Source organism: Dasypus novemcinctus, chromosome 25 (assembly GCF_030445035.2).
Source record: "Dasypus novemcinctus isolate mDasNov1 chromosome 25, mDasNov1.1.hap2, whole genome shotgun sequence".
Classification (NCBI taxonomy): Eukaryota; Metazoa; Chordata; class Mammalia; order Cingulata; family Dasypodidae; genus Dasypus; species Dasypus novemcinctus.
In genome coordinates, this window is record NC_080697.1 from 11,257,783 (window position 1) to 11,274,897 (window position 17,115).

A 17,115-nucleotide genomic window follows, 5' to 3' on the forward strand; every position below is an offset into this window, starting at 1 on the left:
CTCATCTGAATGCAAGCTGCTCAGGCAGAAACTTCTTGCACTTAAGACACTGCAAGGGCTTTTCCGTTGAGTGCACCTTGACGTGCTTGGCCAGCTGAGACCTTGTGGGGAGGCACTTATTGCACCAGGTCCTGCTGGAGAGCCTCGGTGCCCTCCCTCGGGAGGAAGCCCTCATCACAGTCAGGGGTCTTGGATGGCTTCTCTCCTAACTGCATACTGGAGTGCTCAGACTTCTGAGACAAGGGCACATAGCATGCTGGACAGGAGGTGGGCCTCTCTCCACCATTCTGGCACTGGTGCTCCTGCATCTTGTTCTTCTGAAGGAAAGTCTAGATAGATGCATTTGTGGTCCAATCAGGAACCAAAAGGAATACTGGCTTGGAAGAGGGTCTAATTGGACATGGGATTTAATTTCTCCTGAATTTATAGCTTGTTGGCTTCCTGGATCAAAATGCATGTCAGCAGAGGAACTAATAATGTTTTCTGATTTCTGTGAGTCTTCCCAATTCCTAAGGGATCTCTCTTTTGTTCATTCCAGGATACTAGTTCTGGTTTGGGAATACTATCGCCTAGATAAACAAGAGTTTTGTAATTGGTTCTCATTACATGCTGGTAAAGCTCTTTCTGCCAAGCCTCCAGATTTCTGTCATTCTTGGTCCGTGAATAAATGGCAACATCTTCAAAAGTTAGAGGTGACCAAGCCAGATCAGCCATGGCCTTTCTCAGTGTTGGTTGGCACGGCACCAGACTGGCCAACCATCCCAGCTCTGCTCATAAGAAACTTTTCAACAACTGTCACAACACTTTTGAAGACACACAGCATAGTAGGGGAGACTAATGACTAAACTCATTATTGAAAACACAGTAATATATGATATATTGGCATCCACAGGGTTTAGTGGATACCAGGAAGCAGAGGGGTAGAAAGAGGAACATGTCACAGAGCAGATAATAATGGCAAAGCCTTTTGAGACAAGAGTAGGAGACTGCCAGCCAGGCAAGGAGATAGAGTGCCCTAGACAGAGGAAACATTTCTTTCCAACTTTATGTCTGTAACCTCCATCCTTTACTCTCTGCCATCACCCTTCCTTCCCCAACATGCAATAGATAAGGCACACATGCCTCAGTCTGGCAGCATTTACTTGCTCTGCCCCTGATTTATTCTTGCCAATAACCATACACACACATGTCTCTTGGTGCAAATACATCTTTCATCCTGGTATTGCCCAGATTCGACTTCAAGCTGGAGTTCTGTGAACTAGCGGAGACATTGTGCAGGAGGTAAACAGAGTTGCACCTGACCATGGCAAATGCTGCCATAGCCCTAGAGAGAGGGAAGCTGACTGACTGGCTTGGGAATGCCCCAACTCACCTTCCCACTGGACAGAGCAGACACATTGAGTTTACATTTATTCACTGAGACTGAGGGATGGCTCCTTTGTGGGCAGCACTGTGCAAAACACAATGGGTCACAAAAGCAAGAGAAGATAGAGATCTCTTTACAAAAATGTCAGCCTATTTGGCAAAATTCATAGCCAGATGATGAAGGGCTCAGATTTGGTGCTAGGTTGGAGGATGCAGACTCTAAGGCGACCTTTTCATTCTGCTCCCAATAAGCCTGAGGATTATAACATCCTCATTAGTGACAGTGGCTTGCTCTGGCATGGTTCTTCAGGAAACTGATATGAGAATCTTGGGATGATGCAGGGAGAAAGACTGTATCTATGTTTTTAAAAATCAGCCTTGTAATTCTGATCCATTCCATCAAGAGGTGTTATTTCAGCGATGATTGGTGTTTGGAGGGTAGCTACACTAGTCCAGGAAGAATTCTCCAGGAATTTGTGGCTTCTATCCTACTTGTATTCCTGCTAGCTACTGCAGACTATGTGCAGACATGAATCTAGATTTCAACCCTGACAGATCTTTCCAAGAGAAAACACACATTACATATTTTTTCAAAATTATGTTTAATTTGAAATAAAAATATATACATGTATTTAATATTTTTTTAATAACTTAGTTGTTATTTGCAAAGGGTGAAATGCAGAGATCTTAAATGTACATTTTGATAAGTTTCAACAAATGTATAAACTCCTATAGCTTTCACCTCTATCAAGACATAGCACACTTCCATTACTCTAGAAAGCCTTCATACCTTCCCATTCAATCCCTTACTTGAGACATCCAGAGCTCTGATGTCTATCATCAGAGATCAGTTTTGCCTGTTGTAGATCTGTGTGTTAACAAAGACACACAGTAGGCATTCTTTTGTGTCTGGCTTTTTTTCTCTTAGCATAATGAATTTTGAAGTTAAAATTGGGGGATAAAAGTAAGTCTTTTTAGTAGAGAATTCTCATTACAGAGGTGATTGAATTCAGATCAGAATGAAGACAGATGTCTAAAATATCCCTGGCATGTTTCCATCTCCTGGATATTTTGCTAAGAAAGCCTAAGACAAATTTTAGTTAAGCAATAAGTGGATTTTCCTGTAGTCAAATCCTACTTGGCTTTGTGTCCCCATCACCTTTCTCCTCATTCCTGAACTCTCTGTTGTCTTTGCCATGGATCAGTGAGGACGCGGTTCATTTCCAGACTTCTGACCAGTATAATAAACCAGCCATATGAGTGCTAGGATGATCCTGTCCTGCCTCGGGGCTTATTCAAAACAACCTGGAATATATTCTCTGACTTAAAAAATGAAATCTCAGCTTAAAAATGAAAACTTGGAATAGATTCCTTCACATCTGTTCCAACAGAAATCAAAGCCTCCTGCAGGATTGCACTTAATGAATATGGAGCTAATACTTATTAAGTACCAGCTATCTGCCAGGCACAATACGTACACTGCCTCATTTCATCTTTGCAACAAGACTAGGAGGTAGGTGATAGTATCTCCATTTTGCCAATGAAGGAAATAAGGCTCAACATCACACAGCTAGTATGTGTTGACAGATTTTTTCAAATTGTCCTCTGCTACAAAGAAGTTGGATCAGTTCTTCTACCAACACTCCCAATGCCCTTACCAACCTTGGTAACTGCCCCCAGCACTTCTTAAAATGCTTGATAAGTCTTATCCTTTGCACCATGAACTATGGCATCCTTTTTCAAGCTACTGGTTAAAAATGGTGATGGCTTCTGAACCTGATACAAAATATTGGCTTTGGTGCTTCCATATTATCATATATACATCTACCTACATCCTTCTTTTAATGGCTGTATTGTACACTATTGCATATGTGTACTTCTTTAATGTACCACATTTATTGAACCAACCACCATGGAGCACATTTAGGATGCCTCAAGTTCTTTGCTATTAAAATATGATGCTGCAATAAACAGCCAGTATATTTATCTTCTTGGCCATGTGTGAGTCAATTGGTAGCTATTCACATAGGAAGAACTGATAGTTCATAGAGTATATCAATTTGGTCTTTTTCTCAGAAAGTCTTCCCTACTATTTTTTTTCAAATTCTTCCATGTTTTCTTCTAATACCTCTATGATTTCTTTTTAAGTTCAATTCCAAGATATACATGGAATTTATTTTGGCATAAAGAATAGATAAAAGTCAAATCTTAATTTTTTTTCCAATAGTGAGTCATGTTTGATAACCACTCAATTTTGTCTATATTTATTTGAAATAATGCTTTTATTGTTAACAAAACCCTCATATATATAAGTCTATTTCTGGACTCAATTTTTTTTCATTGCTCTATTCGTCCATTCACATACTAATTTCAACCTGTTTAATTTCCTCCTTGGTACAGTGTTAAACATGAAGGCTCTGGAATCAGACTGAAGTCAAATCCCAACTCCACCATTTCCCAAGAGTGTGGATTTGGCCTAGTCTTTAAAACAGCTTTGTCCTTCAGTGTCCTTCTAAAATGATAAGATAACAAACCAGTATGGGCTACTGGCATCTTTTTCCAAATCTTAACCTGGAGATGGGCAGAGGAGAAACAGTAGATGGATTTTAGAGCCAGACTCTGCAAGTCACACAAAATCCTGGAGGATTCTGGGGAGACAGGGGGATGTCAGGCTCTCATACAGGAACAGGCAGGTGATGGTGGCTTGGAAAAAGAAAGGATCAAGGCTGACATTTAGGAGAAAGCTGGAGGGAGGGGGATTTCAACTTTTACCCTGTTTTCTCCCCCACATTGTTCTGGGGGCTCCTGGACTCTGATATGAGATTAGGGGAGCTGACATTGATTTGTGTTTTTTTTTAAAGATTTCTTTTATTTATTTATCCCCCCCTCCTGCCATTTGCTTGCTATCTGCTCTCTGTGTCTATTCGCTGCATGTTCTTCTTGTCTGCTTGGCTCCCTTTGTTGCATCATCTTGCTACACCAGCTCTCTGCAGGCTCAGGCCGTCAGCTCTCCACGGGCATGGGCCAGCTTGCCTTTACAAGGAGGCCCTGGGAGGTGAACCCAGGGCCTCCCATATGGTAGACAGGAGCCCAGTTGGTTGAGCCACATCTGCTTCCTGACATTGGTTTTGAATTCAGAGATGTGCCTCTAATACTCTAAATTTTGGCTGGAGTTTGCCTGCTGGAAAAGTGAGTGAGGAACATAGGGTTCTCAGAACCTTACAAGATAGGGGTCTATAAACACAAAAACAAATAAAAATACAACTGAAGGATCGTGCACTAATGATGAAACTAGAGCTCCCCAGACCACTGCTTTCTCTATTGCTTTCTCAGGAGGGAAGGTGGTAGCATCAGCCAGAAACAGGGGTATAACATCAGAGTGCTGGAGGCTGCCTTAGATGTGCAGCCTCCCCCGAGACAGGTGAAATGTCAAGGCTGCACAGCTGGGAAGTGCTGAGCCACTGTTGGTATCTGGTTTCTTAGATTTCAGAATCTGTGTTCCTCCTACTACATAGTTATTCTCCACTTGGGACAATTATCTAGTAATGAAAACTTACCTTTTATCATTCAATACAGAACACTTTTAGACAATAAAGTGTTGTTTTATTTTAGCAATGATGATCATGAAAATAATAATTGCGATCTAAAAATGCTTTCGTAAAGGTAGAGAATATTAAGAGAGGGAGATATGTAGCTGCTTGGCCTTTTCCATAATTTGAATAAATGTGTTTTGCTGATGACTGAGTCAAAAGTTTTGTAATCTAATTAGAGACTTTTTGGGTCATGTGTATGTGTGTGTGTGCGCATGTGCATGCACATTTGCAACCTTCCTCTGGTGGCAAAACTTCCTCAAATAGCCAATGAATGTATATTGTTCAGTCTATTAAGCATTGTTGCATCAAAATCTTTTTGGTAGAAAGCAAAAGAAGTCACATTTAAAGTAGTTTAACTTAAAAAAGAGAATTTTCTGGACGCACATGGAGTGTCTTATGGATACCAGGGAAATTTTTAAACAAGTCCTCAGGTAGCTCTGGGACCTCAACAGCAAGAGTAGACAGGCTTTCTGTTTAGAGTTCTACCATGAATACGACTCAGCTACAGATTCCCAATCTCAGTGTTTCTCAGATTCTCGAGACAATGAAAAAGAGTGGACTAGATTGGATCAGGCATTGACAGCTGAGCTCTATTCATGGAAGAGAAGAGGCATGTGGTCTAATGTCTCTTACACAAGACTCCTAAACAGTCTCCAGGGTCTCCTTAACCAATTCATCCTCAATTCACAGCTAATAATCTCTTCAAAACACTTACGGTTGTGCCTTTCCTTAAATTCAAATCTCCAATGGTTCCCCACCATATATAAGCCATATTCTTCGTATAAATGCAAGTTTGTGCACAATACCTGGGAAGGGCTCATGGGAAATAAAAAGGTTATGTGGGATTTGGAGGAATTCTTGGGACCTCGGTTTCCCTGAGTGTAAGATTAAGGATTAAATCTTCTAAACCTCATCTTCTCTAACTCCTTGATATGACCCTATCTTTATTTTTAAATATGTTTATATATTTTTGCCATTAGATATCCATTTTTCATATGACTTCAGAAAACATGAAGCACACTGTTGAAGCAATCAGGAGCAATGAGGTATTCTTTCTCTACCCAGATGAAATTAATTCAGCTTTTCATGTTCCATAAATTGCCATTGATTTGGTAATTTGATGAAAACATTTATATGCAAATATTCCACTAAAATATAAAACCTACATGTGCCAAGAAGTTTCCTCAGTGACATACTGGGGTGATAAAGTTTTTGTCAAGTTTTCTTAGAAGAAAATACTCTGAATACACACAAATGAATAAGACATAAGAATATAATAAAAAACAAGAGGAATTTGATTATATATGCCCTGGAGGTAAAATCTCATTAGAATCCTCCTCACAATCCTCGTTTATCTCGAAAACATTTTATATAGCAGATTGCTTTTTTAAAAAAAAATATTTATTTATTTTCCCCCCTTTCCCTCCTCCTGCCCTGCTGTTTTTGCTGTTTTTGTTGTCTTTCCCTTGCTCCTGACATTGTTTTGTGGCTTCTCTTTTTTTCCTTGATCAATCTTGCCAGGGTTCTTTTTTCATTAAATTTTTAAAAAACAACAAAAATGATTTAAAAATATTTTATATCTGTTTGATAAATTCTATCTGTTCATTCATACTTGTTAGGCACTTTAAGGCAGGCAGGATCTAGAGTCAAATGCTGCTGACGGATGGGGTAACCAGATGACCCCATTTATGCCTATTGTCAGGCATAATTGAGTAAAATAATTATTGCACTCCCCTTTACCCTCAAAAGTGTCCTGGACTGGATAATAAATTACATGATCAGCCCACTGATAGATCAAATAAGATAGGCTGAAATTTGATACGTGGCAGCCTGAACAAGATAAGTTTTGGTGGAGTGTGGAAGGAGTGGGTAAGTCTGATTGGAGGAATTTAAAATAGAATCAGAGGCTGAGGAACTAGAGATGGTGTGGAGAGAGAGTTGTTTTGAGAAGTTTTGCTACAAACGGGAGGACAGAAATCAGGTAGGATGCAGCGGGACTTGAGTTGTTTCATCCATTTCTGAGTCTATTTTTTAAATGTCTTCTTTCTACTTTTATAGGCTAATTTGGTTAATGCTTTGACAAATTCTTAGGTTAATGCTTAATACATTTGAAGGTATACATTTCTTTCCCTGAACAAAACCAGCAGGTTTTTAATATAGAGTGCTTTCATTTTCATTTATCTCTACATAATTTGCAATTTCCACTTTGACATGCTCTTTAACCAATGAGTTATTTAGAAAGGACTCAGACAATCGAGATGTCCGCTGTTGTTTTTTTTCTGATTTGTAATCTCAGTGTGCTTTGGTCAGCGTAAGTGGTCTACATTCCTTTTTTGTTAAAAATTATTTTAATTTCCTTTGTGGCCTTCTGCAGGATCAATTTTTATAAATGTTATGTGAGTATATGGACAAATTGGGTAGTCTCTTGGTTGTGAATTCTATGCGTATCTTTTCGCAATGAGCTTGCTAATTACATTATTCAAATACCCTATATTCTTACTTATTTTTGTCTACTTAATCTGTTGTTTCCCTGGAGTCCGTTAAAGTCTCCCATTATGATTGTGGATTTCCTAATTTTCCTTTGTGATTCCAGCAATTTTCTACATACCTCAAAATAATGTTTGAGGCATTTAAATTCATGATTATTATACCTTTTAGCTGAATTGTTTTTAACAAGATACATGTTACTTTTTGATACTGTTAATGTTTTTGAATTTCCATTGTTTGTCTGATATTGATAGTTCTGTACTGTTTTCTGTTGGTTAGTACCTGTGAGGCACAGGTTTTCAAACTTTGAGTCATCCAGTTTTGACTTGTCTCTAATCAGCTGCAGAGTGGAATTCTTAAAAAATCCAAACTGCTATTTTATTTCAACTGAAGCAAGCTTAACCAAACCATATTTATTGTTATTTTCAGCATATTGAGACCTATTCTTGCCGTCTTATTTTGTGTTGTCCGTTTACCATCCTCTCTCTCTCTCATGCTTTCTTGTTCCCCTTTCCTAGCCTTCCTGTAGATTAATAGAATTTTCTTAGTTCTTTTTTTCATTACTCCTTTGAAAATTACACATTCGTTTAGTGGTTACATTTACATTTTATCACAAGTGGTTAAATCTATATTTTTCTAACAGTGTCCAGAGCTAAAAATCACTACCCCTCATCTTTATTTGATGAACTTAGTGTGCTTTTATTTTCCTAAGCTCTTCGTCAGCACCCCTGGCCTCCGTCTTCCATATCCCATATTGACTGGAATTTTGACACCTACTTTTTTTAAAGTTAAGTTTAAAATCCATATTTCATAGAAACAGTAAGTTTACGATTTTCTTTACTAACCACTGCAGCTCACTACTAAGTTCAGGATTCATTTTATTCTTATATTCTCTAGTAGTACTTTTAACATTCAGAGAGGATCGGCTAGGGTAATTAAAACTGTGAATACCTGGGCATTGAAAATCTTTATTTCACCTTCACATTTCAGTGATACTTTGGCTGGATGTATAAATTTAGATATGAATTTATTTTCCTTCAGCAAACAGAAGATATTGCTCCAATGCCTTTTTTTTTAAAGATTTATTTTATTTTTATTTATTTCTCTCCCCTTCCCCGCCTTCCCCTCTTTCCCCCCCTTCCCCCCCCCCCCCCAACCCGGTTATCTGTTTTCCGTGTCTATTTGCTGTGTGTTCTTGTTTTTGTCCGCTTCTGTTGTCAGCAGCACGGGAATCTGTGCCTCTTTTTGTTGCGTTATCTTGTTGCGTCAGCTCTCCGTGTGGGCGGCACCATTCCTGGGCAGGCTGCACTTTCTTTCGTGCTTGGCGGCTCTCCTTATGGGGCGCACTCCTTGCACGTGGGGCTCCCCTACGCGGGGGACACCCCTGCGTGGCAGGGCACTCCTTGCGTGCATCAGCACTGCGCATAGGCCAGCTCCACACGGGTCACCCAGGGTTTGAACCGCGGACCTCCCATGTGGTAGATGAACACCCTAACTGCTGGGCCAGCTCTGCTTCCCTCCAATGCCTTCTTTTCCTTCCAGTATTGTTGATGAAAAACTCAATGCCAAATCTGAATGGAAAGACTTAGAACAGCCTTTTTCTGTTCCCCTCTGGAAACTTTAACAGTTTTTCTTTATCCTAGCAGTTCTTAGCACATCGACTATATCCTCAATTTTCTGAGCTTTCAGTGTATTTGTACAGGTGTGGGGCCTTTTGATTATGTAATTTGTTTATTTACTCCTGCTCTATAGTTGGATTCAAACCAGTTATCTGAGGACTTATGTTTTTCTTCAACTTTTAAGGAATTCCCTCCTTTTATTTTTTTCAGCTTTCACCTCCCTTCCATTCTCTTTATTCTCTGTTAGATAGATACCAGGACTTAAATACCTCTTTCATGTTTCTTAAATTTTCATCTTTTTATAACTTTGTGCTGCCTTCCTTGGTTCTGTCTTCCAGATCTCTAATTTCATTTTCAGCTGAGCCTAATTTTCTACTCATATATCTGCTGATTTTTAAATTTTAATAATTAAATTTTTATTTCCAAGGTTTTTCCTGGTTTGTTTTATAACAGATGTTTCCCAATTCATTATTGCAATGTCATTCTACATCTCTCCGAAGATACTAATTAAAATTGTTTAAAGTACTTTTCTTATCACTGTATTAACTTTTTGATCAGCTGTACTTCTTCAGCTTGATGGATTGCTATCTATTTTTTATGATGGTTAGATGCCAAATACCAGTACTTCTTATATGGCTTTCCCCCTTAAATCACCTAATTTAATAAATTACAGTTATTATATTAATAGATTTCCTAAAATAGAACTATATTCAAATAAAACCCAATTGGGCATGATATAGTACTATTTTAATGCAATGCTGGATTAGATTTTGTTTATACTTTTTGAAAATCATTCAAATGTTATATTAGTTTATGGTTTTCTTTTTTTGTCCTTTGTCCAATTTTAATATTGTGTTTATGTTAACTATAAACTGAGAAGCTTTGCAAGGTTTTCTTTGAAGAACTTATATATATATTGAATCATTGCAGCATGGTGCTTTTTTGAGGGATTCATTTTTTACTTGGTTCCAATTTCTTCTCTGGTTATTGATCTACTCTCTAGCTAAGTTAATTATGATAATTTGTATTTTCATATAAATTCATCCTTTTCATTCAGATATTAATATTTGTGAGGAAACAAATATGTGCTATGTTCCCTTTGTTAATTTAAAACTGAATTTCCATATCGTTGGTTATATCCCTTTTCTCAGGCCTGTCGTGCACTATTTTTCTTGATTGCAGTTTCTAAAGGATGATATATTTTCAAACAACAGAAATTTTTATTTAATAATTTCAACATTTTCTAATTTAGTTTTGCTTTTATTTTTATTAATTCCTTCCTTCTGCTTTCTTTATTTTTATTATTATTTTTTATATTGTGAGGGCCACTCTTTTTGTTGTTGATGATGTTGTTTAACTAAGAAAGGCATTTGGAACTATGAAGTTTCCTGTATTTCATGTTTATTCGTAATATTCTTACTGTATGATTTAAAAATAATGTTAATCCATAAAATTTTCCATCAAATGCCTTCTATGGAACTAACATGGTGTGCTCTACTTGTACCAGTCACTTCAAAGCAGAATATCTTTCCATTTCTCCATGGAGTTTGGAGTTGTCTGGGCCATGCTTTACTTCTCACACCTCCTATCAGGTAGAACATCAAGGAACTACGTCTATGGCACGTTCAGTATTTCTGAGGTATAATTTTACTCCTACCAGCATCTTTTAGAATTGTAGTCACACTCTAAGCAAAAGGGAAACTGAATCCTTACTGATGATCTCTTTATTTTTCATTAGTAATGAGAAAAATGTACTTATTGAACTATATCCATATTAAAATTTTTGAATTTTAAAATTAGCAAAAATGTAAAGGAGCCTTAAGCAATAAAAATTTAATTACTTCAATCTTTAAATATTTTAATGGCTACGTTTATAAAATGCAGTATATATCATTAATTGGACATAGCAACTTATGTTTCATTATCTTTATCCATGAAATTAATGCTGGAGAGAAATTTAGTAGGACCAGAAAATAACCTTCCTACGCTTTGCTGTAGGGACTTGAAGATGCATTTCTTTTTGTCTTTGCTAATCATCTCAGCTATTAAAGGCAACATTACATCTTTTAAGGCCTAGTGAATTCATCCCTTAGGGGCTTGTTAAATTTCATTTCTGATCTACATTTTAATAATTTAGAGCATAGGCTGCAGTGCCCCTACTTAATAGCTTTGTGATGTTTGGCAAGCATATTAACTTCTCTGTGCTTCAGTGTCCTCATGTAAAGTGTGGATAACAATAATACCTACCTCCAAGGATTTTTCCAAGGGTTAAATGATTTATTAATGTAAAGTACTCAGAACTGTCATGGACGTAATTCCTAATCCAGAAGCAATCATAGCTATATTCCCTGGAAACTTTACTACTTATTTTCATCTCATATTTAGAATGTCCTTTATATATACAGGATATTGTATAAATGGTCATGATCTTATCCTCAACCCAGTAACGTAGGTATTATTATGCAGGTGTGTAGGTTACTAGTACTCTCCCTACGCGAAGTTCAGAGAAGTGAAACAATCGGTCATATGCACAAGCTGCGAGCGACAGAACTTGGATTTGAACCCAGGTGTGTCTGTCATTAATGCCGAGCTCCTTCCCCGGTATCGCTCAGCCTGACGCCAGGCTCTGTGCCAAGCCCACCACCGTAACCAGAGCTTTCTCCGTTTTGGCACCCTGAAGAGATGGCACATACAGCAACAAGGCGTCACTACTGTGGCTGAACCGTGAGTATCTGATGACATTAACGATAAGCTGCTGCTTATCTCAGCTTACCTGGATAATTAATCAGTCAATCAGTACCTGGCGTTCTGGTTTTCTCTATGCCACCCCTTCCCTCCCAGTTCCTAGTTTCCAAGGGGTGCCTAAGGTGGCTGGTCTCTGCCTCTCTAAGTGTGAAGGTGCCCCACAATAGAAAATACCAACTTGTCAGTGTCACACAGTACTCCTGGCAGTCAAGTTGGAATGCAAAAAAAGTGGCTGCTATTTTTTTTTATACTTTTAAAAAATTCAAGTTAATAGATCCCAAAGAATATTACATTAAAAAACATAAAAAAAGTTAAGAGGTTCCCATATACTCCCTACCCCCCACCCCATCATTTCTGTAAACTGTAATTTTTGAAGATATATACATCACCCAAAAAATGTTACATTAAAAAATATTAGAGGTTCCCGCATACCCCTCACCCCCCCCCCACTCCTCCCACACCAACAACCTCCCCCATCATGGTGGCACACTCATTGCACTCAGTGAACACATTTTGGGGCACTACTGTACTATACAAGTAATAGTTTACTCTGTAGTTCACACTCTCCCCGGGCTGCTTTTAAAGGTAGAGACAGGAGGGGCAGTTGCTGGGAAACTCTGGAATTGAGTCCTGAGCATTTCCTAAGTGGGAAAACTTTGACTGTGCCCTGGATCTAAAGCATTATGCCCAGTCTAGGTTGGCAGCTCCATGGAGCCAGTCTTCTTTAGTCAGTCCCAGCCAGCACGTGCTTTGCCACCTTCTCCTGTCTCTGAGAGCATCCTTGAATCACAAAGTACTTGTCTATTGTTCTCTACTGTCTCATCCATGTGTCCACCCTCTCCAACGAATGCTAAGGGCCATGTCTTCTCTTAGTCATGTCTGCATATCCTCTGCAAAAAGGGGACCATGTAATGACCATTATCATTTTAAAAACCTAAGGATATCAAATATCTTCTATAAACTAGGCAGTGTATCATTTTAACGTTATTCTGACTTAATCCTCATAACAATTATGCTATCTGGCATCTGTACTGTGCATAACAGTTTTCAATTTTTTGCATACATTACTCCTTTTAATATTTACAGTAATCTTTGGTTTAAGTATTATTTATTTTACGAAAGAAAAAATAGAATCTTTGAGATGTTAAATCATTTGCCCAAGATTACAGAGGTAAAATGTGGCAAAGTCAGCACCGTAGCATAATACTCGTGAGTCTTTGCATTATTTGGAGAATTCAATAGTCTGTGTTCTTTGAGATTCTCCTGTATGTGCTCTCTGCCCTCTAGGCCACTGCAAAGGGCAAGCTCACACATTGAGAAATATTCCAGAAGAGAGGACCTGCTGTTCCCTACATCTTCCAAGATATCAAAGAAAATAAATGGCTTAAGTAAGTAGCAAAAGGATTTAGGTTGGGTATTCACTGGGTAGTTAGATTTGGGGAGACACTGGAATGGATTACCAAAGGAAACTCTGAATAATGCAATTACTGAAAATGGTATGGGTTGGATACCATCTCAACACATGCCTGAGTGTACAAGAAGTAACTCAAAGCATCCTTGTTAATTATTTGAGAGCAGGGGATAAAGTGGATAGTTTCTTCAAGTTCTCTGATTCTATAACATGTTTTACCAAGTGCATTTATACTACTCAGGAAAGTTGTTCTTTGGTGTTTGGGGACAGTTCTTATTTTCTTGATTCCTTCACCCTCAGTCTCTGGAGAATGCAGACCTCCTTGGTCAGTTCCATCTCATACCCGCAGAGTTTAGAGAGGCCAGAGATGATTGAACTCACCTGGGGTCCGGAGCCACCACTGTTGATTAGAACATCTCTGTTCTGCAGAGATGGACTGTGACCAAAGGGGGTGGTTGCGACGTCCAGCCTTTCTGGGTTGTCAGTGCTGGAGCACACAGAAAGACAGGTAGCTCATTTAAGACATTGAGCCTAAAACAAAAGACCTAATGGGGAAATAAAATGATCTGAGTATTTATCTCCATACTGCCACCTGTGATAGAGCGATCCGTAGACTATTTAGATGTCCATGCACTTCTACTCGTTTTGGGCAGACTCTCCCTTCTCCTGAAGAATTGAAATTGTACGCCACTTACCATTAAGCAAGATGAGTTCTGCTGCCTTGATATGTTTAACCTCCAGGTGTTTCAGTTTCTTCATTATTAAAGAGGCATAATCAGACCTTCCTACCTCACAGTTGTTAGTGGATTCCAAGGACTTTTTGGGAAAATGTTGGAATTAAGGGACAGCTATCAGAAATCATTTGAGAAGATGTCAGCTAAGAAATTAAGGCAATATGCTATGCAAACAAAAGAGGTAGTCAGTTAATAAGTAATAGGCACCTGAAACTCAAAAAGATAAGAAGCAGCAAATTATTAAAACAAAACAAAACATGACAAAGCAACTGGACTGCCTCAACCACAGCTTCTTTCCCTCTCTTTCCATCTTTGAAGTCCCCTTGTCAGGGGCCCTAACCTCCTACATAGTAACTGAGAAGTGAAAAACAAGGCTTACAGGGGCCATCACTGAAGAATCGCTTGAGTAAATACCAGCTTTCCCAACAAGCTAGCACTGTTGACCTGGGTTAGTGATTACATGGCCCTGCTTGATGAGGGACAGTTAGTCTTTAGAACCAGGGAGCTCAGATTACAGAGCAGGGGACAGCACCCAGCCAACCCTCTCTTGTACACATGAGGAAAAGGAAGCCAGGAGAGGGAACTCTATTTTTTTTGTCTTCTAAATTTCTGAGTTTGAAATTGAGTAATGCAATGGAAAACGCAAGGTGGAAAAGACAGGTGTGTACTCATGAACTCCTGGAGAAACATCGTGTGTAAGTGTAGCTGCCTAAGTAGATGGCCCAAGGGCCCTACAGAGTTTACAGAACAATTTAAGATCATTCCAAACCAGGGATCCTCTCAATAAATACTTTGAGTTAAGGCCAACAGAGCCTGACTTAGCACTTAGCTGAACCTCATTCTTAACAGAACTTCCATGTATCCCCAGAGAAATCCAACCATGGTTTGGAAACCACCTTTCAAAGATCTGCCTCTTTATTCTGCAGGGCAGCTGGAGGCTTCTATTGGCAGGATAAAAAAGTCCCACAAATGTCCATCATTCTCTCACTTTCAATCACCTGAATGTAGTCATTTGTGACAAGAACTCAGGGGTAATAGCACACATCTTTGGAATCCCTCCATTGAATGTGGACTGTGCCCTCCAGGTGAAGAGGGCAGGATTTGGACAAGAGTGAGTACTGGATTTTCTTGGCACTGCCAGAATCTTCACAGAGAATGCCCTTCTGTACACACTTTCAAGCCTCTGGCTTGATTTTGCAATTTGCTAAGCCCCTGTTATAATATGCAGCCCATCTTGAGCAAGATCCCTCTCCAAGCATGCTTTTATATTTTGCATAATATGTAGTAAAACTCAGGATTTAAAAATTAAAAGCAGACATCTTATTTCTTTTCTATTCTGTAAGATAATCACCAAACATCAAGGTTAGCAAAATGCTTTGTGGTGGGATTGGGATTTTTTTTCTAAAGCCCTGACACATTTCCAAAATTTTCTACATGAAATTGTACTGTACTTAAAAAAAGTTTTCAAGATCCCATTCAGGCATAGTGGCAAGGGGCCTTGTGCCAATGGCTGTTAGAAACCCTGGCTCTTTCATTCGAGTAAGATGTGATGACTTCTGGGTTGTAGGTTACTTTCAGGTTTTAGGACAATGAAAAATCTATCTTCATCATTATTAAAATGGAGTTGTAGACCTCAGTGATGATTCTGATACTAGCTTTATTGATGGAAAACTCCAGATTTGGAGCTAGAACTCTGAGGAATCTGCCCTTTAGGAACTGAAAGGAAGGCAGGGCAGCACCCAGGACGGGGATGCACAGGAGTCAAACTCCTGAGATTTCTGCGTCTTCCGTGTGTTCCTCTGTGTGACTAACTAAAATGCTCTTTGTTCTTTGTTTCAGAGTCAGAGCCATCCCTGCCACGCGGCACATAGATTTATAACTCTGGGCAAAGGTTTGACAAATACAGATTCCTTCAGTCCAAAGTCCCACTACTGGTGTTCTCTGCAACACAGTGACCAGAGCATTTCTAGCTGCTGCTCTCGAATCCCAGGAGCCTGCGGAGGAGGGGAAGGAAGCGTGTGGGAAGAGGATTCTTATAACTCTGGTGATAATGACCAGCTCATGGGGCACCCTGGGCTTCGTTTCTCTCTCTTTTTTTTTTTCAAACTGAGATAATGCCAGTACAGACACAGGCAGTCTAGCAATAAAGAAACTATGTGTGTTGTAACTTTACTTTGTTGGTGTAAGGGTAAAGAAGACCATAAACCAGAGATTTGATGAAAACACATCTCTTACTCAATCCATTATAAACTTGAAATTGAAATGTTGTGTTCAGGGGAAGAGATGGATAGAAAGGGAAGGGAAGCAAAGGGAAGGAGGAAGGAAAAGAAAAGAAAAGGGGACAAGTTCTGGGACTGAGGTCTGGTGATCTAGAGCATGCAAGGGAAACAATAAATTTTCTAATTCCATTTCGGAGATTTGGGTACATTATCTCAGATATAAATCAGTACATTCAGTGGTTCAATTACTTCCCCCTCAACGCCCATGAGGATAAGTAACGGGCAAGGTGCATGAAGTACTTCAGGATGTTCCTTTTTAGCATCTTACATAAACAGGGCAGGAATAACAAATAAAGCTCACCAGGGCGCCGGCCAGGGGCATAGAGTTCGAATATCTAAAGTCCATGTGATAACACCCTCTGAAAGACACTTGCCTCGATGCCCTATAAAGATACTAGACACGCTCCAGTATCAGTGTTGAAGAGAGTAGCCACTGTGGACCCAGCCCAGTTCTGGTGGCACTCAGTATGCTATTACAGTCTGACTTACCGTGAGGTCTTACGGTCGAGCCTAGTTATAGTGTTAACCTACTGAACTACGTCATCTGAGAAGGAGGCAATTGGCCTATGTTTCACCTGAAAATGAAACCCTACCTACCAGAGATGGAAAAGCATTCCTGTCTGTAAACTCTGAGAGAGGCACTTAGTAACTGAAAACCCCACAAATAACAAGCTCTAATCCTTGAGCAGTTTACTGTCTGGGCGGGGAAAGCAGATCAAAAGTAACAACTCTAAAATACAGTGGCTGAAGGACTCCACTGAAGATTTGCACATGGTGCTATCAGAACACAGAGGAAGGGTGCCCAATCCAGCCAGATGGTGAGGGTCCAGGGAGTGCTCGCCATATCTAGTTGATACATCTTGTCCTAAAGATGCAACCCTT

General features: G+C 39.3%; 1 long non-coding RNA gene across 3 annotated transcripts; it reads left to right on the top strand.

Annotated features, from left to right (window-relative positions):
* Positions 1-6,802: 6,802 nt before the first annotated feature.
* Positions 6,803-16,121, top strand: LOC101423501 (uncharacterized). Of its 3 annotated transcripts, none has more exons than XR_187839.5 (4): positions 6,803-6,939; positions 11,531-11,788; positions 13,097-13,197; positions 15,794-16,121. It is a non-coding gene; the product is annotated as an uncharacterized lncRNA (long non-coding RNA). The 3 variants fall into 3 exon arrangements; XR_009183403.2 differs by lacking the exon at positions 6,803-6,939 and adding an exon at positions 8,899-8,923; XR_011647456.1 differs by lacking the exon at positions 6,803-6,939 and adding an exon at positions 10,679-10,703.
* Positions 16,122-17,115: the final 994 nt, after the last annotated feature.